Source organism: Colias philodice, chromosome 17, assembly GCF_061535455.1.
Source record: "Colias philodice isolate Cphi_HAF_F1 chromosome 17, ilColPhil1 Martin Lab GWU primary, whole genome shotgun sequence".
NCBI lineage: Eukaryota > Metazoa > Arthropoda > Insecta > Lepidoptera > Pieridae > Colias > Colias philodice.
Genome location: NC_143102.1, coordinates 6,571,456 through 6,597,542, shown reverse-complemented (window position 1 = coordinate 6,597,542; position 26,087 = coordinate 6,571,456). Strand labels below are relative to the sequence as shown.

At 30.8% G+C, this 26,087-nt stretch overlaps 2 protein-coding genes across 4 annotated transcripts in view; one reads left to right on the top strand and one right to left on the bottom strand.

Moving 5' to 3' along the window:
• The window catches only part of LOC149481131 (glutathione S-transferase 2-like), a 280,674-nt gene that overhangs the window by 68,424 nt on the left and 186,163 nt on the right, over nucleotides 1-26,087 (bottom strand). The window lies entirely within an intron of this gene.
• Pde11 (Phosphodiesterase 11) overlaps nucleotides 538-26,087 on the top strand; it is a 194,359-nt gene continuing 168,809 nt past the window's right edge. For all 3 annotated transcript variants that reach the window (XM_089705544.1, XM_089705542.1, XM_089705543.1), the window contains exon 1: nucleotides 538-840. The gene's annotated coding sequence lies outside the window, so the exon portion shown is untranslated. The remainder of the gene's footprint in view (nucleotides 841-26,087) is intronic.

The following is a 26,087-nucleotide window of genomic DNA, read 5'->3' as shown; positions in this document are numbered from 1 at the left end:
AATTTGTTAAAGTTGTTCAAAGTGTCCACCATGAACTCTTTTGTACAAACTCTACATTTTTGAATTGAAACTTCTTTAGTAGCGTTGAGAATAAAATTTCAAGATTGCGTCATGGAAATAACGTCACGTCATGGAGTAAGGCCACGATTTTGATATCTTTAAATCTTGCCAATGAAGTTTCACTTCTGACAAGTGTGCTCAAACACATGCTCATTTTTAAAGAATGATTGCTTCAAGCTGCATGCCTTATCAAGATTGTGGTAGAGAATAATGATAGGTAGAGCAAAAATTCAATCTTACTTTCGTAAAATCTAAATGAAAAATGTAGAGTCGATAAAAGAAAATTAATTAATTATAAACATTATATTATTTGCATGAGAATAAATGATTGTTTACTTAGCAAATATGTATTCTATAACACTGATACTGGCCCGCGATCGCGTCAGAGAGAATGTTTATACTATTTAATATGGCGCAGAACACGCTTGAGGCGTTTGTGAACCACAATTCACTTCGCGAAGCGCGTCGCGGCTCTTGTTCTCGGTCAGTAACAAAGTAGAGTGCGCTGAGTGTCGACGCGTTATCGTTCAACGTACCCCGAATCGTATTTAGTTACTGAATACATAAATAAAATTAATTCTTATAAGAATCAGATTGGCGTTTACTAAATAAATTGTAAAGGGCCTTGTTGTTAACAAGTTGTTCGCATAGCAAATATCAGTTCCGACCGCGTGTGTGTGAGCAGTGTTTACAAAGTTTTCGTTGTTTGGTTATGGTTTTGTGTGAGTTTTTACCCGTGAACTTGGTGCAGTGAGTGCAGTGACTAATTACATTCCTGAGGTAAATATTTATCCGATTGCGTGTTAATTCGCTCGTAATTAAAGTAATTGTTTTATGTACGCACTCTATCACAGTGTTCCTGTTATATGTTTTTTTTTTGTCACCTATTGTTAGGCGAGAGGTTTTTTGGAGTTTTTGTCAGTAACAACATTGAAGGAAAATGCTGATGATTCAAATTAACGATACGAGAATTGTGTTTTTAAGTTAATGATTTGAAGTTTTTAATTTATGTGTTTACTCTATTTTGATAAAATCCAAGGCTAGTTAGAAGTGCGTAAAATTCTTTCTAGGATTTGATAATTAGTATGCAATAATACCTATCTTGATTACACTAAGAACTAGGTAGAGATATACCTATGTAGAGATAAAGTTACGAAAAAACTGAAACCACATTTTTATAGTAAAATACGTTGACACGTTTCGTAAGCAATTATCAGAGCATATACATTACAAAACACATTACATTTCATGTTATCCGTAAATATATTTGGTGCCAACAAGTGAATGAATCATATTATTTGTTGGCGTCGTTGTATAAGGGTGTTATCACATTTGACAGAATCGCCGATCGATTCGCGAACGTTTTGATCCCATGTGAATATAGTGTGAAGATACGGTACATTGATTTTGCTTGGTTTCGGAAAAAAAGTGACAATGTAGTAACTATGGTATTATTAGAGTTATTTTAGTAGATTCTGCTCAGCAACGATGATATTTTGTACGAACGCTGTCATTATTTCCACATTATTTCTTTGTTAAAAACTACCAATTAGCGAACATTTTACTTGAAATCCAATATGCAATGATAGTAAATAATAAAAAACGAGGATAATTTATGAAGAGAAAACAACTAATTTTTAATTAATTATATTTTATATGTAGTAGATCATCATTCGATGAAATAAATTCACAGATGTTGCAACTCTACCTCCTAATTTAATACAATTTTAATGAATGTATCTGGAACGATTTACGATCATCATATTTATCGTATACTAAAATACGTTAGAAAGATTTATATGCGTAAATAAAGTGTAACATTCTAAAGAAAAAAAAGATAATAGGTATGTTTATATGCAAATCAAATCAAAATAGGTACATAGAGCAAATGTGATATAGAAGCAATTAGTTATTTCAACGCAATTTTAAGGAACTGGCTAATGGGATAACACCTTAAATTATTCAAACTAAATGTTTCGTCTACTAAAATAAGTGTTTATAAGTGTTTTTTTTAATGTAGAGTTATTTTTGATGATTGATTGGTAGGGAAGATTTGGTTATAAGAATAAAACCCGGAAATTACTGTTTTTAACGTTGCATCATCGTAAATAACATCATAAAGATTATTATGTTAGATATCACTACATAATATAAAAGTCGCTTTCTCTGTCCCTATATAACTATGTATGCTTAAATATTTAAAACTACGCAACGCATTTTGATGCGGTTCTTTTAATAGATAGCGTGATTCAAGATGAAGGTACATAATTTATTAAGTTTTAGACAAAGCGGGCGAAGCCGCGGGCGGAAAGCTAGTCTAAAAATTAATTTAAGTACCTACCTATATAAATAATATAATCATGTTCGTTTGGAATTGGACTGAAAACGACTGTTGCGTTAATTACGCTTTCAAACTACAAATTGACTAAATTTTGTTTAGGTACTAGTGGGATTAGTTACCGTGAAATGTGTAAATTATTTGGGACACATACAAATATAAAGTTTCTTTTATATGTCGTGATTTGAAATTAAATTCGAAAAGTGTACTTATATACATAAATTTAAGACTCAATTTCATATAGAGCATTAATATTTTTATCTTTTAATTGATATTTGATTTCAAAGAAAAATACAAAGTTGAATAAAAGAGAAAATACCGGTTCAAGCTTCATTATCTTGAATCTGCGCCGAACTGTAAAACGTAGTTCGTGGATAAAGAAACCTTGCTTACAAATGCTAGTGTAGTTTGTTGATTTTAGCCAAATAAACGCTGAAGTTACATTTTGACAACAATTTTACATGTAGATATGTAGAAGGTATTAGAAGAGTAGTATTTAATACTGGTACATTGGTACATTTACGGTTTAATTGAAGTCACTAAAAGCGGGATAACAAAAATGTAAAATAAAGCATAGGTACCTTTACGCTTCACTCCTAGAAGTACTTACAATTTTTATTTAAAATTGGTCCAGTAGTTTTGAGACTAATCCTTACATAAAATATACAAAATTTAGTGTGTTTCGTGAGGGCAACTTTTATACATACAAAAGTAGGTATGGTAAATAAATAAATAAATAAATAAATAAATAAATAAATATTATAGGACATTATTACACAAATCGACCTAGTCCCACAGTAAGCTCAATTAAGGCTTGTGTTGTGGGTACTAGGCGACGATAAATATAATATTTTAATAAATACATATATAGATAATAACACCCAGACCCAAGAACAAATAATTGAGTTCATCACACAAATATTTGCCCTGACCGGGGATCGAACCCAGGACCGTCGGCTCAGTAGGCAGTACTTTACCACTGCGCCAACCGCGTCGTCAAAAAAATAAATTCCCATAAATTAATTAAGAATCCTACTAGATTATTTAAACGGATGATTGCATGTTTTTTAATGCTTTAATCGTGTATAATATTTTAGTCAAATACACTCATGAATACATCCGATATAGATAGTTCCTATAATATGAATATCTAGAAAATTAAAGCACACAGTAACATATTACGTTTTAAATAAAACAGAGTACCAGGACATAAATATCAATTCCTATAAGGTTTATTTTTGGGTCGCGACATTTATACGGTGTTCGTAAAAAATGGAGTTCTAACAATAAATGAGAAAATTATACAATTCCTTCTAGCGGACATATTTATATCAGGAAAAACTAAAGTGTAGAAGATCAACACTGAATTGACTGAGGGCTTTCTTGAATTTTTTATTCTGGGTACCTTATGAACATAGGAAGACAGCTATATTTTTAAGTTTATGTAAGTAATAATTCTTCGTAAATTTCTATACAACGATTACATTTGCATCGAATCGATATTAGAAACTTTAAACACATGACACAAATACATAAAAATACGATAAAGACAACTAGGTACATTATAGTCTGTCCACTATAAGAATTGCTTTTTGACAGCTCGACGGGTGATACCAGAAGTGATGTTCAAAAGATTATCGATTGTGATACCATTTCAATTATAAATTCAGAATATTATCATAAATCGAATCAGGTAGGTAAATAATAATTACAACGTAAACGTACTAATAAGATATGTAATAATAAGACCACATATCTATGCATTGTATGTTAAAACTAAACTAAACTAATATTTTATTATTTATTGGTTTCTATCTTACAATTTGGTTGTCTTTACGTTTAAATTATATAACATAATAGAAGAGTATTTCTATCGATTATTATAATCTATCGACCCATCATTGAATAATTCTGTGTAGACATCACTAAGTGGGCGGGACCTGTCTATGAAGAACGATAATTATTTGTATGACATTTTAACATAGACAATACAATCCTTCATAGGCGTGAAGCTGTCAAAAAGCAAATAATATAATGGACAGAGTATAAGACAATTTAATTGAAATATTAATTGGAATGATTAGCATTTTCTCATATGTTTTATTGATTTTCTAAATAAATGATAATTACTACATATCAATTCATCACACTGATATCATTAATGTACGAATTTTATCGGTTAAGTAATTTCGCTGATAAGCCCGCATATACGTAAGTACGAGTAAAAATTTATCATCGAACCACATGAGATAAGGTTACTGAATCGTAAAACCAAATCGGTTTATAGTTATACCTCATAACATATATAAATCAAGGAAACAACATAATTTATTGGTAACTTATATAGGTTTCATGGAAGAGATTGCTCTGAAACTATAATTATTGTAATTTATTGTCAAGATATATTGCAATATTTAAATATGCAAACATCTGCTCTATTATACATGTTGATGAGTTTTAAGGATTTTGGCACATAAATTTTCATAAAAAAGTACTTTATTATGACAAACAACCGCAAAAATAGTGCCGCTATTCAACAGAGTTGTTGACGTTTTTCTTCATCGAAAATATGATGCAATCTGTGACAGTTGACCCGTTTTAAGACAGTGCGCGCACGAGCAACTTTGTTTGTCTCCGCAACTATTTTGTCTCTTCACCCATGGGCTAGTATGAAAGTGCGCGCACGTAGCGACGCAACTCCCCATACAAATTGATGGGAGAGACAAAATAGTTGCGGAGACAAAGTTGCTCGTGCGCGCTCGCTCTAATAATTTCCCTAACAATGAACCTTATGCTTTTAATATGAGTTCATTTGTTTAATACAAGCACACAATACATAATGGAAGTTTTGTATACATTCCCTTGAAGTTTACCAAATATATGATGAAGTAAATATAAAATAGATTTAGTAGGAAACGCGGAACATTTGATGGGATGAAAATAAATTGCTATTTCAACTTCTTAAATATTCTTATCGCATATCACGGAGGTAAACCCTGTGGAATCGATTATTGATTCTGTGTAGCTTAAACTTTACCGATTTTGCTTTATTTGTAATAGACTACAAGCCCGCATAGGACAAAAATATGGGTCAAATGAACCACCAGGGGACATATCTAGAACGATAGCAGAGCAAAAAATAATAAGATTCATCACTATGCCGTCACTTGTAAGCTGTCCAACTGAGTGCAGATGAGAATTGAAAAGTACAGGTAGACTCGGTAAATTTTGGTCATATATTTTTGTACGGCATTCTTAACCATCGATAGATCCATTAAAAATAATAAGAAACCGCTCAGTGCCGTACAAAAATGGTGGTCCACCAAGTCGGAATTTTTATTTAATTTCCGAGAGTTACCGGGGGTAAATTTGGTCATTTGACCATGTACGGCATCTGTGTCATACTATTGCTATACTGCTTTTAATCCATTATTACGCAACGCCGTACAAAAATTATGGGGACAAGGGGAAAAAATCGAGAGTTGTAATCCCCTCTCTTTCCCCACTCCAGGGGGTCATTTGACACAACACGAAATAAATTTATTTTTAAAGTATTTTATGCATAGATAATATTTTTTCATGTGCCGTACATTTTCGTTGGTTCAAAGGGGAAAAATCTGAAAAAGAAAAAAATCCATATAACGAAATGTTTGCTTTATATTTTTATAATAAAATATAAATATACATTAATATTAAGAAGCTCAAGGTGGTTAATTATCACCTTGGAAAGTCGGAGTCAGGTGGAATGGACTCCGTTAAATTGATGAACTAATAAAAAAACTATGAACGAAAAGATGTGAATTATATGCAATCAGTCAATGAATACAGGTAAAGTCACAAGCAAATGCTAGTAATATATACATATTCAAAATGTACAAGTAAAGCGCTTTCAAATGATACCAAACACTGCATATTTATCTTAACTTTATTTTTTTACTCTGTATGTTTTGTCCGCTAGAGGGCGCCACATTAGATTTTGTGAAACCCCATATAGCCTTTAGCTAGCTGGTCGCTGGTTATCCAGTGAACAATTCAGACGCTTCTAATGATATGTCATTTGTCGAATTCTGATAAGTAGTTTAGAAGTTACGAGGGAATAGATGAACATACATACATGACCTGTAAACAACCATAACCCTCCTTTTGCTTTGCCGTAGTTGGGTAAAAATATGTTAATGCCGTACTGTATCAAATGGCCATAAAGCACCCTTAAAATTGTAGCTTTCGTCGCTTTCATCAGCCTAAAAGATGTGGTCTGCACAAAAATGTACGGCATCGTTTTTTCCTAATTTATCTATGTTAATACTATTTAAAACAACGAATAAAGTGTAGAAAACTATTATATTTCATTAATCTACGATGTTTAAACTTTAACAAAATTTCTGGTTTTGCATTTCTCTATAACTTTTTTTAGAACGGTTTCTTTTGAACGGCAATACTATACAACAATTGAATTTTACAATATCATGTTAAAAAAAAAGTTCCCGTACAGGGTCAAATGACCTTACAGCTCTTTATATCAAGAATTCGATGAAATTAAGATGATTATTGGTATACATTTAAAAGAACAATTATTTTTTGACGGCATTGCTTTTAATAGTACTTTTGAGTGCTAGATAATGTTTTGGAACCGAAGCCGTACTTAGTCAAATGACCCCCTGGAGTGGGGAAAGAGAGGGGATTGCAACTCTCGATTTTTTCCCCTTGTCCCCATGATTTTTGTACGGCGTTGCGGAATAATGGATTAAAAGCAGTATAGCAATAGTATGACACAGATGCCGTACATGGTCAAATGACCAAATTTACCCCCGGTAACTCTCGGAAATTAAATAAAAATTCCGACTTGGTGGACCACCATTTTTGTACGGCACTGAGCGGTTTCTTATTATTTTTAATGGATCTATCGATGGTTAAGAATGCCGTACAAAAATATATGACCAAAATTTACCGAGTCTACCTGTACTTTTCAATTCTCATCTGCACTCAGTTGGACAGCTTACAAGTGACGGCATAGTGATGAATCTTATTATTTTTTGCTCTGCTATCGTTCTAGATATGTCCCCTGGTGGTTCATTTGACCCATATTTTTGTCCTATGCGGGCTTGTAGTCTATAAATGTTATTCTTGTACTTTTAAATTGCCATAAACAAACATCTCATACGTTTTATTTATGTATGGGTATTTTATGTATGGGTTAATAAAAATATCGTATACGAGGTTCAATGAAGCCATTCAGTCATATAAAATTTTATACGCAATTATTATTTTAATATCTTAATGGAAAAATATTAATAGGTACTTCGACAAAGAAAACTTTTCCTACAATATTGTAACAACTAGCTTACCGCCCGCGACTTCGCCCGCTTTGTCTAAAACCTTATAAATTATATACTAAAACCTTCCTCTTGAATTACTCTATCTATTAAAAAAAGCCGCATCAAAATCCGTTGCGTAGTTTTAAAGATTTAAGCATACAAAGGGACATAGGGACAGAGAAAGCGACTTTGTTTTATACTATGTAGTGATAAGAATAGGTAATAATTTGAAATATATGTATACCTAATCGAAAACGATTTTTCAAGTCAGTCTTCAATTCTGAAAAGAATCATAGCCCTATTGAAAATAGATTTATGATCTTACTGAACTCTACCTGTGACTCTATTGAGTTTTATAACTTTTCATCGCTCTATTTCATGCTCCGGTCTTCTGAATTGGAATGTACATATAATTCTATATTGATAAATTGATAATCTTACATAATATTTAAAAGGTAGGTACAAAACACAGAACTAGTCTCTTCTTATGACGTTCGTTTGTTTGGAGGTGAAAGCGTAACAATCTTGATAGATACTTTCACATTTATATTATTTGCACAATAAGTTTCTTACATTATAAGATGTTATACAAACATAAATTCAATATAAAAAAATATTATAAATTGTGCTTATTAATGCAATAAATCGTGTAAATATATACAATACACAGCTTTGTATGAAATACGGTACAATCTACATAATACGGAAGGCAGTTTGATGGCTGTCGTGATTATTTTAAATTACAAAACAACGTGTTCGAGAAGTTTATAGCGAGAACATGCTCAGAAAGAATAAGATAACACTTCGCGAATATACGTCATAACATGTATATTGGCAATGAAATATTTTTTCAATTTAAAAACCTGTAAGTAGGGTAAACCCAGTCTTGAAACAAAACAAACCGTTTCGTTAAAAGCGAACTCTCATTAAACAGTATATGAGCCTCTCCTTAAATCCCCGAATACCTCGTAAACGAGTGACTTGCGCAGATAATAAAACTCGTTTTGTTGCATAAGACACTTCTAATAGCACCCTTATTGCCGCCATAAAGTGCGACCAATATTAAATTGTTTACGTCGTGCTTTCGTTACCTGTACTTGACACACTTTCATTTTGTTTTGAATGTCCAATATTTTCACGTATTTTCAGTTTTGGAAGGCCGAATGTTGGTATGCAAGACTAGCTCTATAAAACGGTCGGGGATTTTCTTATTCTATTCAAATTCTTTGAAAAGTTTTTCTTCATATTATACCTACTTATTTTCTATGAAGACATATTTCATGGTAGAAAATATACCGTACCGTACCTTATATTTAAAACATAAATACTCTTAGTAACTTACGAGTTTTCGGAAGTATAAAAATTAAACGTAGATTAATGAATTTATGTCTTTCCCAACTTTACTACAAAGAATAAACAGAATAATAACATTCAATCACCATGTCTCAAGTCACCACGAGTATGTTGTGTCACCGCTCAAAAAAACGCAGATTATCGTCTCTAATACATATTTATGGTTTATGTTTATACCTATAGGAATTACAATAGATATGAATCGTATATAAAACAAACTACATATTTGGTTATCCTTTGTTGCAAGTACAATGTTTGTGAGAACAATACAAAATGGTTTTGACTGTATTGTTCAAGGTTAATATCTGAATCTTCAATGAAGTAGAGCTATGTAGCAGTGCAGAAAATTTTAAATATTAAATGTAATTCTCAACTTATATTTTACTTCAATTTATGATTATTAGCCTTTTAAGAATTTATTCCTTTCCATATCCATAATCATTATCAAGTTTTAAATTATTCATTGGATATGTTTTTGTTGTTTTTTTTTTGTCATTCTCGTTCTGAGATTGGTCACGTGTAATGACGAGCATAAACACAAATTATGTCAAAATATAACACAAATATGAATAGGTACGATTTATCTCCCATAATTTTACGTAAGTTTTACAATAACGCTAAAATGTAAGGTTTAAAATTTGACAAATCAAAGAATCCGGTATTCACAGTGGCACTAAAAGATAAAAATGAAATCGAGATATTATGTACGTAAGTACTTCATTGGGTAAATGGCCTGTTTCGACCTTTCGAGATAAACGACATTACGATGACTAAACTTATTTCATTGCGTTATTTTGTGAAGAACACAGATAAATTTATTGTATTGGTAACCTTGTACTTTGTGGCGGAATGAACTCTATTCGGCTAGTTTTTATATGTCAACATTTTGTTCAAAGTCCGATAAACGACGAATATTATCTCTATCGAGAGGTTGCCATAGTAAAATTTATTTACAATACTTTTTGTACAATACTGATTTATGTGTCTAGTCCTATGATTTATTCCGGATTAAAGTTAATTTTTTGCACAGATAAAACAAAACTGGCTTTAGTTAGACATGTTATAAACAAAGTATTAATCATTTATCAGATATTAAAAAATACATTTTTATTTTTTGTATTATTTACATAGATTTCATTTCGATAAGCAGGATGTGCCTATTGCTCTATAAGGTTATTAAAGTGAAACTTTTATTACATCGCTTCAAACTTTTTGGTCTGTGTAGCGCATGTCGCGTGTATCGCGGCTGCCGAGTAGGTATACCTACTCGGCAGCCGACCGACACGCGACATGCGCTACACAAAGCAGTGTTTGGAACCGTTCGAACAGTTTCACTTTTACCGTGGTTTCATAAAACCACACAACATTTTTTTTTTACCTTGAAGTCTTTTTATATTTTCAACATTTCAGACGCGATAAGATCCATATCAAATTCAAATACAATTCAGCTTTAATTTCATATCTTTCATCTTATCCCAAAAAGGAATCAACCTAGTTAATCACACAAACTTTATGAGAACTTAAATTTTATCTAACTGTATTTTAAATATTAATAGTTAGATATAATATGTATATTACCAAGCACTGCATTATACCAAAGGTTATTTATTAATCTTTTAAAATAAATTAAAACAATAACAGATATGCATATGCACCTAAGTATATTTAATATACCTACATAATATGCAGCAATGTCGAGAAAATTCAAGCCATCTGTCCTACCTCATAAAATTGAACTTCATTCATCATTTCTCTACATCATTATTCATTATGTAATCTACACGAAGAGCTTTGATTTATTTCCACGTGACAGTCTCCACGTGCGAGGAGATTAGACGGATCCCGGTCGCTGCAGTCTGTTATGCAACTATTGGTTGAGTATTTCTGGATTACTCAACTTTATTGCTCAACTTTCAAGTGTGGTCAATCTTCCCGTACTAAATTCAAAACTCAAACTCAAACATTTATTCATTCAATTACGTTTTTGAAGCACTTTTGAGTCTTGATAACATATTTATAACATTTACCACCGATTCGGAAAGCAGTATCTATGGCGTATACTAGTAACCTATGATTAAAATATTATACGTAAAAAGATGTAGAAATGTTAAAAGCTCTCCGGGAGTGTTAATTAGCCAGAATTTAGTTTAGTTATCTCTTTTTCGCTCAGGATAATGGAATCATACCACAGAATAGTTAATTGTACTACAGATTATACCATCTTACTTCGACGTCTAAACGTGTGTGCGTTTGTGTGCCGTTTTCGAAGATCAACTGTTGTGTTTGTAACCGATTTACACTCTTTTACTTAGGTATAATATCAGCTACGGTACAAAAAATATAAATTGAAGCACGTCGAGTAATAATATCAAATTAATTTATTTAAATATATTCATGGTTTTCTCTTTTGAATGGCTTTTTTTTGCATATTTATTTTTCAAAAACGTTAATTCAGTTGTAACTCGTTTTTACATCTTGATAATATCCAACTTGTTTTAAATTAGGAACATTATGTATCAAGGAGGTTAATAATACGAAATAAAAAGATACTGCCTAGTTACCAAGTAATAAAAAAAGATTTAGTTACAAAAATCGTTTTTTTCTATCTAAATGGTAAGTATCTCCAATCTCCATATTTAATTTTTTATGAACATACTAAAATCTTATTATTCTATTATATTCACAGGTCAAATCAAACTACGTTGCAAATATACCATTCATAATAATATTATGCATTTGAACTATGATAACATTTGTCATCATAAAATTTGTAATAATAATATACAAACCATTAAATTATGTGATAAAACTGACGATAAACATAATGTTATCGGCTTCCTATGCCTATAAGATTAATAAACAGTCTTAAAGTATTATACTTTGTTAATTTTGTTAATAACTCAGTTGTGTTTATTATTTCTATATTAGGTATTATATTTGAGCGTTTTTAGTATTTATTTAATTAAAATTTTAAGAAAATAATCGAATAATAATAAGACGTAGGTATTTTTATTTGTCATTTCTGAAATTGGTCTATGTAGGTATGTTGAAATTTTATTTCCGAAAACAAGTATTGTATCTTTAAATAAACTGCTTAATAATTACTTGTTTCTGTTTAATACTGCATCAAGGTGAAGTCAAAAATTTATATTTTGATCAATTAAACAATGATAAAAACAAAATATTTAACTTTAAAATAAGTTTTTATTTTATAACTAAGTCTTTAACGATATTTCTAAATGTTGAAGTGTTTATTTTGCTGTCACTAATTTAATTGATGTTTAAAAATCATGAGTGGAAATTTAAAGATGATAATCCAACTATGACTATTCATGCAATAAGGCTGAGAGTAATCCGCCACTAAGTTTGTCGAGATCTTTTCCAAGATTTCCATGAAATCTAGTTCCTCATCGTTTTGACAATTTTATAATTCATCACAAATAAAAATAAAATTAAAACAAGTCTGCTATTGTAAAAAGTAAAGATATATGAGTCTAATACAGACATCTGTTTATCCATAATATTCTTAAATGAATTACTTTGCATTCCTTTTAGAAAAACAATAAGAAATATTTGAAATAATTGTAAACATTCATTTCATAGATGTTACTAGCAGTTAGCTGCATCCAAATAAAGCAATATACTTTATATTATGTCTCGTTCACGTAAGTACTACCTCCTACTATGGAAAAAGAGATAAAATATACTCTTTGCTCGTACAAACACATAAACTAGTACAGTATTCCGTTAATGCCAGTGACTTCAGTCTTCTGTGAATGGGCAAAGCAAGTACAGGTATGACGTTACGCTGATGGGTACAATCGTACCAACACAATAAAATATATAAATAACTAGGTTTCCGCCCGCGGCTTCGCCCGCGCAGTCAAAGAAAAACCCGCACAGTTTACGTTCCCGTGGGATTTCCGGGATTGCGTCATTTTCCCGGGATAAAAAAAGTAGTCTATGTCCTTTCTCGGGTATCAAAATATCTCCATACCACTCCATATCACTACTACTACTCTACAATTACTTATTAATTACTATCTATAATAAAGGCTGAAGAATAGATTAAGAGAAGAAGAAGAGGGAATCTGAGAAACTAATAAGTTTGAAAATTGAAACTGCATTCTTTAGGAAGACATAGGCTTCAGAGCATCAATGAAAATTTTGAGCATTTGAATGTATAAAGGTACATAATGATTTTTTTCCAGGAATGAAGTGAATAGTTGAATGAATATTTTGTATGAAGATATTTGAATGAAGCTCGGACCTGGATGTATGTAAGCTACTTAGTAGTTACCTTCTATCGAACAAAAGTTTTATCTAATGTTATAACTTTATAAGGAATGAATCAACACCTGTAGGTGTAACACATAACATGCAAATGCAAAAAAATATACGAAATATGTAACAAGGTATTAATATAATTTATGTCGAAGTGGCATTTGATCCCTCTTGTGAAGTTCGTTTGAAATCTGATCATCGGAACTTTTTGTAGGACCTTTATAACACTATGAGATACTGTATTATATTTATTTTATTGCCAAGAATGTTTACCAATGTTTAAATGATTGGAAAAAAATATCTGAAGAAAGATAATCATAAATATTGTGTTTCTAAACACCATAAATGTTCATATTAGCATTTTGCATAAGTTATTTTATCACGTTAAAATTAATTCAAAAAATTATATTTCGTTTTGGAATTATATTTATTATTTCATAAGCAATAGATACTACATTTCTCTGGCCAAAAATACATATTTTATATTTTAATAAGAAATACATATATAGTTAATAAAATATCTACGAATATACAACTCCTTGTTATTTAATACCACGCTAATTATGTAGATACCATAAATAAGTTATATATATAATAGTATGGAAGTTATATATATTAAATCAAATCTAACAAGACAGGTTCAACAAAATGCAAATACATACATATCATAATATTATTATGTACCTATCACAATCCATACTAATATTATAAATGCGAAAGTAACTCTGTCTGTCTGTCTGTTACTCAATCACGCCTAAACTACGGAGATATTTTGATACCCGAGAAAGGACATGATAGGCTACTTTTTATCCCGGTAAAATTACGCAATCCCGGAAATCCCACGGGAACGGGAACTATGCGGGGTTTTCTTTGACTGCGCGGGCGAAGCCGCGGGCGGAAACCTATAGTATCGAATAAATATGAAAGTATGTACGTACTATATTATGCTATCTCTTATGACGTCAGACTTATCCTGTGGAATAACTTATGCAACCATTTTTATGTTGGCCTCCAATAAGTCGCGAATAACCCATTTCCAGTCAGTATATTTTACTTTGGTATTGAAAGGATCTACGTATTATAATATAATAAGTCGAAACTAAACACATACAGTATAGAAATAAAGGAAAACTTTATCAGAATATTTTCTTACCTTAAAGCTCCTCATAAACTTTATTAATCAATGTTTAAACTAGTTTATTCTTTCATCCTCAAGCGAAACAACTTTAGAGCAAAAGAGTACTCTGATTAAATAAGTTCAATGCCAAATTTATACGAACCAAAGTAAAAAGATTACGACGTGGAATGATGTAAAGACCTAAAGAGAATAAGTCCTTTAGAATTTTAGATCGTTTATTCAATGTACCTAATAAAATCCAATGTTCAATTGAATTTCAACGTCTTCTAAAATTGTTAATAGTTTTGTCGAAACATAATCATTTAAAATTATTTTCGATTTAAAAGCTCCATAATAATAAAATCGAACTAGTTACGTCATCTTTAACTCAAGAAAGGCTGGACCGGTTTTATAAGCTTGATAAAGTAGAATCGCCGCTAATCTGAATAAGTTTAAAAAATCAGACTCCTTTTTAAAAAGAAAACAAACTATGAAGGAAATTCGTGCACTATGAAGCTTACTATGCCAGCTCGTATTACATCGTAAAATACCCACTTAGTTAAAAGGTACCTACTATTACTTCGTCATGCTTTGTGGAATACATTTTTTCAAGAACTTCTGACAATTAAGGGATCGTTTGTAAGCCACACCTTAATAACTCGTTTTACACCCTGTACACACCCATATCCTTACAGTTATAAATAATTTAATACTTAGAGTAATGAAATGTATGTAAATGAAAATGAAATAATTATTATTTGATGCGTAATGACTATAGAATTTTTCCCGACTTATACTAGAAATTTTCCTGTCATGGAAATTTTCCTTTCTTATGGAAATTTTGCTAGCTTAAAGAAATTTTCCTGACGTATAGAAATTTTCAGGACGTATAAAAATTTTCCTGGTTTATAGAAATTATCATGACGTATAGAAATTTTCATGACGTATAGAAATTTTCCTGGCATATAGAAGTTTTCCTGACGTGTAGAAATTTTCATGACTTATGAAAAATTTCCATTTATAGAAATTTTCCTGGCTTATAGAAAGTTTCCTGGCTTATAGAAATTTTCCTGACGTATAGAAATTTTCATGAAGTATATAAATTTTCATGACGGATAGAAATTTTCCTGGCTTATAGAAATTTTCCCGACTTATAGAAATTTTCCTGACTTATGAAAATATCCTTACAGAGGAAAATTTTCCTGACTTATAGAAATTTTCCTTACTTATGGAATATATATGGATAACTAATCAGTGCGCAAATAATAATTGCAAAGATACTAACTAGGTACGTTAAATAATATGTAATATAACGTTTTTCCTAATTGTTCACAGCAGATAACTTCAGACGTGAGATATGAGATAACAGATGATTCATACATTACTTTTTCTGTTTTTTTTTTTTTAATATTCACTCTGAAAACTTTATAGTCGATAAGTGGTAGATATATTGATATATGTACTACAAATAATGTAATAAGTTTATTTATTTTATTTTTCTTAAATAGTTCTATTGTACATGTCATGTCTGATATCTGCGTATGCCGTATACGATTTTTAATCGCTTTTAAAGGAAGTGACTTGATTGAAATTAACATTCAAATAAAAGTCATATTATTAATTACTTATATAAAAGATACAATGAGAATATTGTACGTAACAATTTCTATCGTAAATATTTCTGTAAATAAGATCTTTTCAAGACATTTTTTGTGTTTTATTCTTAAAAGTACCTAAGTACCTAATGTTGGTGTAAAAATTACACAGATAATATCTTACCTTGAAAATACAAGAGGGAATATTATTGTTTATATAAACTTCATTCAAATACATAAGAAGTCAAGCTGCGACTGACACTAGCCTTTGTGCGAAGGTTTATCTATTCATATTTATCTAGAGTAAATAATAAATTAACTGATAGGTAACTAAAGATATAGATAAGAGAACACATGTCTAAACACAAGGTAGGAAAAGTATTGTAAACTAAATTATATAAACTGTGATATTACTAAATAAAAACAATCGGTACCTATAAAGTTTTTTAATCAATGTTTAAATTGCTTCGTTTCTCTTTTTAGGACAAATAACTTTAAAGTGGGAAACAGAAGTTTGATTAATTAACATCAATTTTATAAATGAAATTCTTAAATTATACATATTTACTATTTTATTTGAGATATATTTTTTAATTTATGGCTATGGAAGATAATATCCTATCCTATCCTATACTAATATTATAAATGCGGAAGTATGTGAGGAAGTATGTTTGTTACTATTTCACGCAAATACTACTGAACCAATTACAATGAAATAAGCACGCATATAGAAGATAACTTGGATTAACACATAGGATAGGTTTTATCCCGGAAATCCCACGGGAACGGGAACTATGCGGGTTTTTCTTTGTAAACGCGGGCGAAGCCGCGGGCGGAAAGCTAATCATTCGTAATCCGACTTCAGTGTTCAGAGTTTAGACCCGTTGAATGTACATATTTCATACATATTATGTAGATTATATATAATAGATACCTATTGCTCCTTAATCCTTATCACTTAGCTGATTAGTATACTTTCGATCATTATATTCGTCCAAGCTTTCGATCCTCTCTCGATTACTTTTATTAAAGGCTATGCTTCTTTATGGGACATCACTTTATACAATACTTTTTTGATGATTTCTGATAAAATAATTTCTATGTCGAAGGTAAGTAAGTACATTATGCTATGTATAGTTGGATCGCCAAGCAGTGAAGGCATGCTTTAATAATAACAAAGAATAAAATAATTTCAAACTGAAATACATCATAATTTATAACAGAATCTTTTGTATGGATTTAGTTATATGTGTTGCTTCAATGTACATATTGAAGACTCTTATGATCGTAACGTCAACTTAAACATAAAATTGTTGCTTACGACTTGTAAGTTGTTTATATAACAAATATCGGTCATTGTATCAATCCGGTTTTAGTAAACTTACATGACCTTGGGATACCCGTTTATTATGCGTGAAGACGAACCATCCGGACGGCTATAACTTCGTTAGTCTGATTGCCTTAGATCCTGCAGAATCGTAATTTAGTTAGCTAGTAGGTACTCGAATTGATGCGAATCGAGTTATGTGGATTAAGAGAGCCTTAAATGACTCGATGTTTCGAGTTCTAATCTAATGTAATAATAATAAAATTAAGCCTAAAATCTTCATAAATAGAGTCTCTTTATTGCTTGTTTCTTAGCATTACAAACAAAATAAGATAACACATTATCAACACGGGTCTTCCCCTCCAATTTAATCGTAGATCTTATTCATAGATAAAATAATATGATCAATGGATAAGCATACGTCGTATTGTATTTTATAAAAATTAATAGCTCAAATATATTGTGTAACTTATTTCACACTAAATTACAATAGGTCACAAGGAACGTATGTTTTACAGATTTACGACTTTTTTAAATTACTCTGTTCGAACATTAAAAACGATATAATAATATTACGTTTCGACGAAATTGTTATTTTATGGAAATATATATGGTTTTTTATTCCAAGAACTAGATTTTTTACAAGAAAGCAGACGTTCGTATTGCCTTAGCGACAAAATACATGTTTTATTATGATGGCTGATGATGGTTTTATATAATACCGGAATCAATGTTTATATTTTTTGTTAAAATAAAAAGATATAAATTATTCTTTATTTACAAGGAAGTGTTGCGACATGTTTCGCTATTTTACTGGTTCTAATTAAGAAATCATGCGCAATAGCGAGGCATATAAAATTCTAAAAAGAAGTACCTGTAGTAAATGAATAGGTACTTACTTACTATGTTATATGTAATTGAAACACTAGAGGACAAGGATTTTGATTTCACTTTCATACGGTTTCCTTTTGGATATAAGATATTAATATATTCAAATGTATTTTTACGTTTAGTTAATTTTTTTTGCGTATTGCGTATGTAGAACAATAATTTCCATTCAGCATGATAAACGAATATAATTGTAATTTTAAATTTGTAATTTATTTGTAATTTATTGTAATACTTTTCGTGGTATATAATCAATGTTATTAAGTTTCTTTAATTTTTTTTTAACTAATATTTTTTAATAAATTGACGAATTGTAATTGTAATAAATATTTTGAACGCTGTAATTTCCTATAATTAAAGGTGCAGAAGACCATGTACTTAAATAATTAGATATAACAAATGTAATCTGTATCCTTTGTTGGAAATTCTAAATAAATAAATAAATAAACAAAAGAAGCTATAGAGCGCGATACATAACATCTGTATCTAAGGAAAATCTTAATAATCGACTCATAACAACGTTGATTTTTATTTCCATTGGTAATTGGTATTGTTTAATTTTTCAAATTCCCAAGGACCAAACTACTAACATAACAAACATTTTATCACAGCAAATAATAAAATGCTGTAATTACATATTAATGTGTAGACTAGGTAGCTAATTACTTTAACATCAATGCATTAGGGATTTGAACATAATACGATAATATATTCCATACAGAATCTTCATACACGGTTGTAGGGAGATTTAATTAATTTCAAGCGAGCAGTCGCAACGAAATTCAATTATATGGGAATTTATATTAGGGACTTGTTAAAATGTATTATTCTAGTTGCTTATAAGCTTAATTAAATTATCAGGAGACTGTTTATTTAGAGTATAAACTTATAAAGTATCTACAACGTTGTACATAAAGTTGAAATATTTATGACTAGTACAATTCAGATTAGATGTTGTAGAGATATACATATAATATAACGGTCTAGACTCAAGACAGACCCTAAAATCAATAAGTGCAATACCTAACCCTACATCACTTATTACAGCAGTTTTGTAGTAACCTGCCGCATTGAGTATAGTTTCATTTTAACAATCGTTTTGCCTTAAATTACTGCATTAGAAAAAGGTTGCAAACCGTTTTATGGTAATAGCAGATTGCGCAGTAATTTTATTAGTGTAAAATTTTGGACTTGTGCATATTATAATCAAGTATTTCACACTATAATATGTACGCATGATACATGACTTAGATAACTAGTACCTACACTTCCAATTATCAAAGGATGCTTTAATGTAAATAGCAATAATTCTGTAAAGATGAATGAATGAATGAATGAAAATACTTTATTTGCACCAAAGACAAGGAAACAACACAAAAAAAAACACATACAAACAAACACGTACAAAAAGGCGGCCTTATCGCTAAAGCAGCGATCTCTTCAAGGCAACCTTTAGTCGAGGAAGATGTTAGTGAAAGCTGGAATGGATCTTTGAGCTTGTGTTTAAGTTTTGCGTCCTGTTTCACAATCGTTGAGTAACATCGTCAGATTGATATTCCCACAATCTGTTACTTCTGTTTTGAATAAGATGCTATAAAATAACATTTATATTCCGATTTGGAGATTGAGAGTCGTACATTATACAAAATAATTCAGCACATTAGACTAATTAATTTTAAACCGTTGGGTGTTGACGTGACATCTAGTAGGAGTCAAACCAGCTAGCCAAATATTAGCACGACCGGTAATGTTAAATGCATTGTCATTGATGTTTGCATTCTTTTCGACCGACTTCAAAAAAGGAAGAGAATTCGTTACCACAAAACTATTGGGTGAATCGATTTCGATGATTTTTCAATGTACCTGAACCGAGTAACTTCCCGTTGATTTAAATAGGATTCTATTTTTTTGTTAGAAATAAATATTCGCTTTTATAAAACACTTCATATGTACTCAAGATTTTTATTTGATCATGAATTGCAATTGAACCATTATTACTAAAATAATAAAAATTAAAATTATTTGTCCCTATTATTTACCTAATCTAGATATAGATTCAGCATTTTTTTTTCTTAAAATTCAGAATTAAAAATTCTATGAAAACAATACCTACTATCATTATCCATAAATTTTTTACATAATAAAAATACCTACTATAAATATTGCTCACATAAGTTGTGCATACAAAGTAATTGTTGATGTAATAGATGATGTCACGTGATAAAGCATATACTCAATTCGTATTGGACAAGTATGACAATGTTAATTATAATACTGTACGACTTACGAGTAATTTTCAATACAATAATAATATATTAATAATTCAAACATAAGGTAAGGTCGTCTCCTTGGTTTTTGTGTACTAGCTATTTATAGAAAATTATTTTTAAATGTCGTATTTTTTGTCAAATATATTTTTGATACTTAGGTACTACTATTTTTCAATTATTTTCCTCTTAAAATTGTACGCGATACGGAAGTTAATTCGGAATTTCGACTGTATCTCAATTTTATTCTGGAACGATCGTTTGTGTAATTATTATTCTATTCACGAATGTTTTTGTTGCCTGTGTAGGTACCATTAAAAATTATTGAGACTGAGCAGTGCATTATGTATCAAATGAAAAATTATGCTGCAAGCAATGGTTATGTATCGTTGCAATAATTTTATATGTAAGTCATAAAATCGAAAAAAAATGTCGTAGTCTTATTTTATTAATTTTTTTTTCGTGTTTTACAGCGCAATTTAGACGACAGATAAGATCAAATATTTTAATGAATTTGAATAAAATATAAAATATAACTTAATTATAACGACACCTTCAGTTTTAATGTCTTCGTTGTAGGTACCTATTTAGGTATAATAATTTGTATAAATAAATGGTCAATTATTGCAAGTGTCAAATTTGCCGCAGTTATTGGTTATTGATGCTATTAACGAATATGATTGATGAAAATTATTGCGTGATTCAATTATATGCTTCATTTAATATGTTTTAAAACAACTGAATAAATTAGCACGCGTGATGTTTAATTTTGGATTTCACTGTAGGTATGTAGGTACTGAATGTGATTTTGTTTTCTATTCAATTATTAAAAAAATGACGATAACAATTCATGACCTAGATAAACCTACTTTTTAAAAAGACTCCACATATAAACAAACATCTAGTTACTATTAAATATGTGTGATTCAAACATTTAGGTAAATCTTTATTTAATGATATTAGCCATTAGGTACTTACACATATTTATAATGTGCCGCTATTCAAAAAATGTTGTGTGGTTTTATGAAACCACGGTAAAAGTGAAACTGTTCGAACGGTTCCGAACACTGCTTTGTGTAGCGCATGTCGCGTGACGGTCGGCTGCCGAGTAGGTATACCTACTCGGCAGCCGCGATACACGCAACATGCGCTACACAGACCAAAAAGTTTGAGACGATGTAATAAAAGTTTCACTTTAATATTATTTGTTTATTTCCATTCTCATTTTGTTTTAACGACCTGCATAATAAACACGTCTTAGGTAAATACGTAGTACATACGTACATATTATTGTGAATAGTGTGAACTATTACACAAACACATTCTTATCACTATTTTATATAATCGCATTAAATTAATTAAGATACCACATGACGGAATATCTCATTTTGCTACATTTGATTATTAAATATTACTGATAAAAGGTAATTATTATTAATTATATTAGAAGATAAAATTTAAATATGTTGATTAATTCTAGTTTATCTAGGTAGTGGTATTTGTCTGAATTTTTGATATTATATCACGTTTTTTCACGACCGACAGGATAAAAACACACTTTTCCGGCTTTAAAGTATAAAAATATTTGTCTAACTAGATACCTATATGTCTTACCACCACTTCTAGCTTTTACTCACCACCACGGCTTTGTCGAGTAAATCATTAAAGACGAATAAAAAATCACCTAATACAACGTCGGTTTCCAATTTCAATACAAAAGTATTTTCAAAATAGGTTCAATAGGTTTGGAGCTTATACATTTACCTATTTGGTGTATGTTTCTACGTGTAAAGAAGTGATAATTAATCAGCCAAATGCATCGGCATATTTAGCAGTTATAATCTAAATCCATACCTAAGTTTTACAAATAAACATCAATGGAAATTGGAAACTAGTGACTTTTTTTTTTTGTGTGGTGTCTCTCAATGTTAGCCAGAAGGGCTTCTACATTTTAACGCGGACGCGGGGGTGAACTGAAGGTTCACCCTGGTAGCGACATGCACAAGGGCGTCCCCCCTTGACGGGGATCTCGAACCTCGGCTTGGGCTGTCGCTTGAGTGGAGGAGGCCAGAAGGGCCCTAATCGGACGGGAAACTTGTGACACACTTACTACTTTATCCGTAAAAATGTGGTAGTAGAATCCCATTTAATAGCACATGAGTAAAGCTAAGGGTATGTAGTAGATATGCATTGCATACATGTATCACTCGTCATAATGAAGTTAATAGGTAATCCGCCCCTTCTATGCGATCCAACATATAACAAGGGAGTATTATAACCATTATATATATGTACCAAGATCGAATTCGACACATCTATACTAATATTATAAAGCTGAAGAGTTTGTTTGTTTGTCTGAACGCGCTTATCTCAAGAACTACTGGTCCGATTTGAAATGCTTCCGGTGTTGGATAGCCCATTTGTCGAGGAAGGCTATAGGCTATTTATCATCACGCTAAGACCAACAGGAGCGGAGCAATGCGGGCAAAACCGCGGGGAATGAATCGCAAAATGTGTTGGTAAGCGCATAACTCGAGAACGGCTGAACCGATTTCGATAATTCTTTATTTATTATATTCCTTGAAGTACGAGGATGGTTTTTATGTAGAGAAAACGTAAATATGTACCACGGGCGAAGCCGGGGCGGACCGCTAGTACATAATATAATCAAATACATTTCTAACTTCTTTCTCCTATGGACAAAACGGTCCTTATAGAAGACGACCTACATAATTAAATTGTTTGTATGAAGCAAGGAGGTATTTTTTTTATTTCTATAGAGCTTTGCGAACGGTATTTGCGCATTGTACCACAGATTGTACGTCGTCAATTACAATAGAAGCTGGAATGCAATTCATCACATTATATAAAAAGTAGAATTTCCAATAATATACATAAATATTAGGATTTGCGAGGCTTAGATACGTACCTATATAAAATGGCCTCGAGTGCAAAATAGAAGTTGTAAGTTTGGTGTTTGATTTTCTTATCAACCTACACGTTTTTAAAGAAACGGTAACGGTACACACTACACAGTCATCATCCTTATACCGTGTTATCCTTAACAAATATTGTCGTATCATTTATCGGGCGAGCGTCAAACGTTTTAAGCAATTATCCTTATCGATGAAATGTTCCTCAAACACAAAGCACGTGATATTGTACTACATGTGCGTCGTCAGATAATTAACAGTTTCACACATTAATTAGCGTGTACGTGTTTGCTTGACACACTCCAGTTGCACTTGTGAATCGTGATCTGTGCTGGGTATCTACGCATGCTTCCGTACGCGTTCAAAGTCCAAGATACGTCATCTTTCTTAATACTATATAGAGAAACATGTGTGTATGTTGGTTTGTTACGATTAAAAAAAAACTTCTATTTTAAAACTTTAAGTTAGGTAGTTCAGTTACAGGCTACATCAGTTACAGGGTAGAACGCTAGGCTAATTTCTATAGACCCCGCCCGCGCCAACTTGAGCGAAGCTAGGACAAGTGGCTTGTAGTATATTTTGTTTGTTACTTATACAAACATACTTCTATATTTACAAAGGTAGAACATATTTCGCGCTTAAACTTTAACTGTTGCAGATGTATAAAATACTATATCTAAGTAAAATAACGAATAATATAAACTGAATAAATAACGTTTATTAGAACAATTTGTATTATTCATATTACAGTGCGAAATGCGCATGTAGGTACTAAACTCAAGCACATAAACATACGCCCATTTCTGACAAGATGGAGTAGGTATAATTTATTTTATATTACATTGACTGATAACAAGACATTTGCATTGTGATGAATCATTCGAGTTAAGTAAAGTTAATATAATAATAGTGTGATACTTTATTATATTATTATCTGTATAAATAAAAATGCTTTTCACGTATCTAGGCAAAGCGTCCGTTGGTTTTATATAGGTATGAAAGGTGAACTTAATACCTATCTGGACTTTTTCGCAATCATTTACTTTTATAGATCGTACCATCATCATAAGCAGTGTATGTTTTGTCTTCAAAATATTAGACGTTTATGAAAATTGCTTATAAGACTCTAGTGTTTACTTTATGAGATCACGTCTTTAATCTAATCTTCGCTTTTAATAATACTTCATGATGTTTAGCTGTTTTTAATGCAAGTAAGATAATGAAATACTAATGCCTTAATTAAAATTTTGTTATATACAAACTTAAACCTCAAATGTACTGCGATGCTAATTGCTTTATTTTAGAGAAAAACTAGGTATGTGAAAAGATAAACAGTTTTTTTATGTGAAATACGCGATATAATACTTGAAGTTTATCTTTACCCTTAGCTTTATTTCCTACTCCATAAATGTTATTTTAACTTAATATTATAATCCACTTAACCGATTTCAAAAATTGCTCTACCCCCAGAATGCTACATCTATTTCCAGTAATTTAGCCTTTGATATATTTTTTTATCCCACATCACCTTGTTTGTAGACGAGACAAGTGACATTGTAAAAAAATTCATACTATACAAAAAAAGTATTCTGTAGTTAGATAGATAGGAAGGAAGTTGATATATTTTACGTGTTTAAGTGGCGTGTCTCTGCCTTAAGAGGGGCCGCCTCCTGTGCCCTCAATTTCCTAGATCGAAATCGATACGATACAGATGTTGCATGTTATTGAAAATTCAATTTTATTTATAAACTAGTTGCAATATTTGTCTGATATTGGTTTATAATATAACTTTAATTTTTAGTGTAGAGCAGACCTGGAACAAACAGAAGGAAAATTTTTGTAAGACAAAATAGGACATTTTCGTATCTAACCTTGTTTAATTAAATTAAATTTTAATTTAGAGTTCTAACACACGAACGGCAAGTTTGAGCGGCAGAGGCTACTTCAGCCGTCGCCACCTGTCGACGGTAGTCGTCGGCACGTCGACGGCAGTAGTCAATAGTCGACGGCTGTTAGAACACGTATATTTTTATATTTAAATTTATTCTACGTCAGAAAAGCTCAGTATGTGAGATGTCACTCATATTTTAGGTATCCCTTGAATAAATTAAATTGAGGACACAATTTTATATTATACGAATAATTTAATATCGGACCTGTGCTATGCTAATTTGCCTTTTCATCATAAAAGGCAAATAGGTAGATAATATAAAATACATCAAGAGTTCTTATTCAGTGTTGTCCTCAATATCCTCGTAATTAAATAAGAAATTTTTGCTATAAATATTGTGAACGATGTTTTTCGGCGACTTCAACCGAAAATTTCTGAGGGTCGTGATAAAAATAGGTTTGGAATAAACACGTGTACATATGTTAATATGTAACTTATTATACTTAATTCGCAACTTGTAAGTGTTCTATTGACATGATATGAATTGGCATTCAATTAAGCTTATTGCATTAAGTGCATTTGTGATAATGTTTAACAAGATAATGTAATTTACTTAAGTTAATACTTTTATCTTATTTTGAATTCAATTGAATATTCGTATTTAAATTTCATTAAATTATTAATTTATAAGACAATATTTGTATGCCTGTAGTTTAACG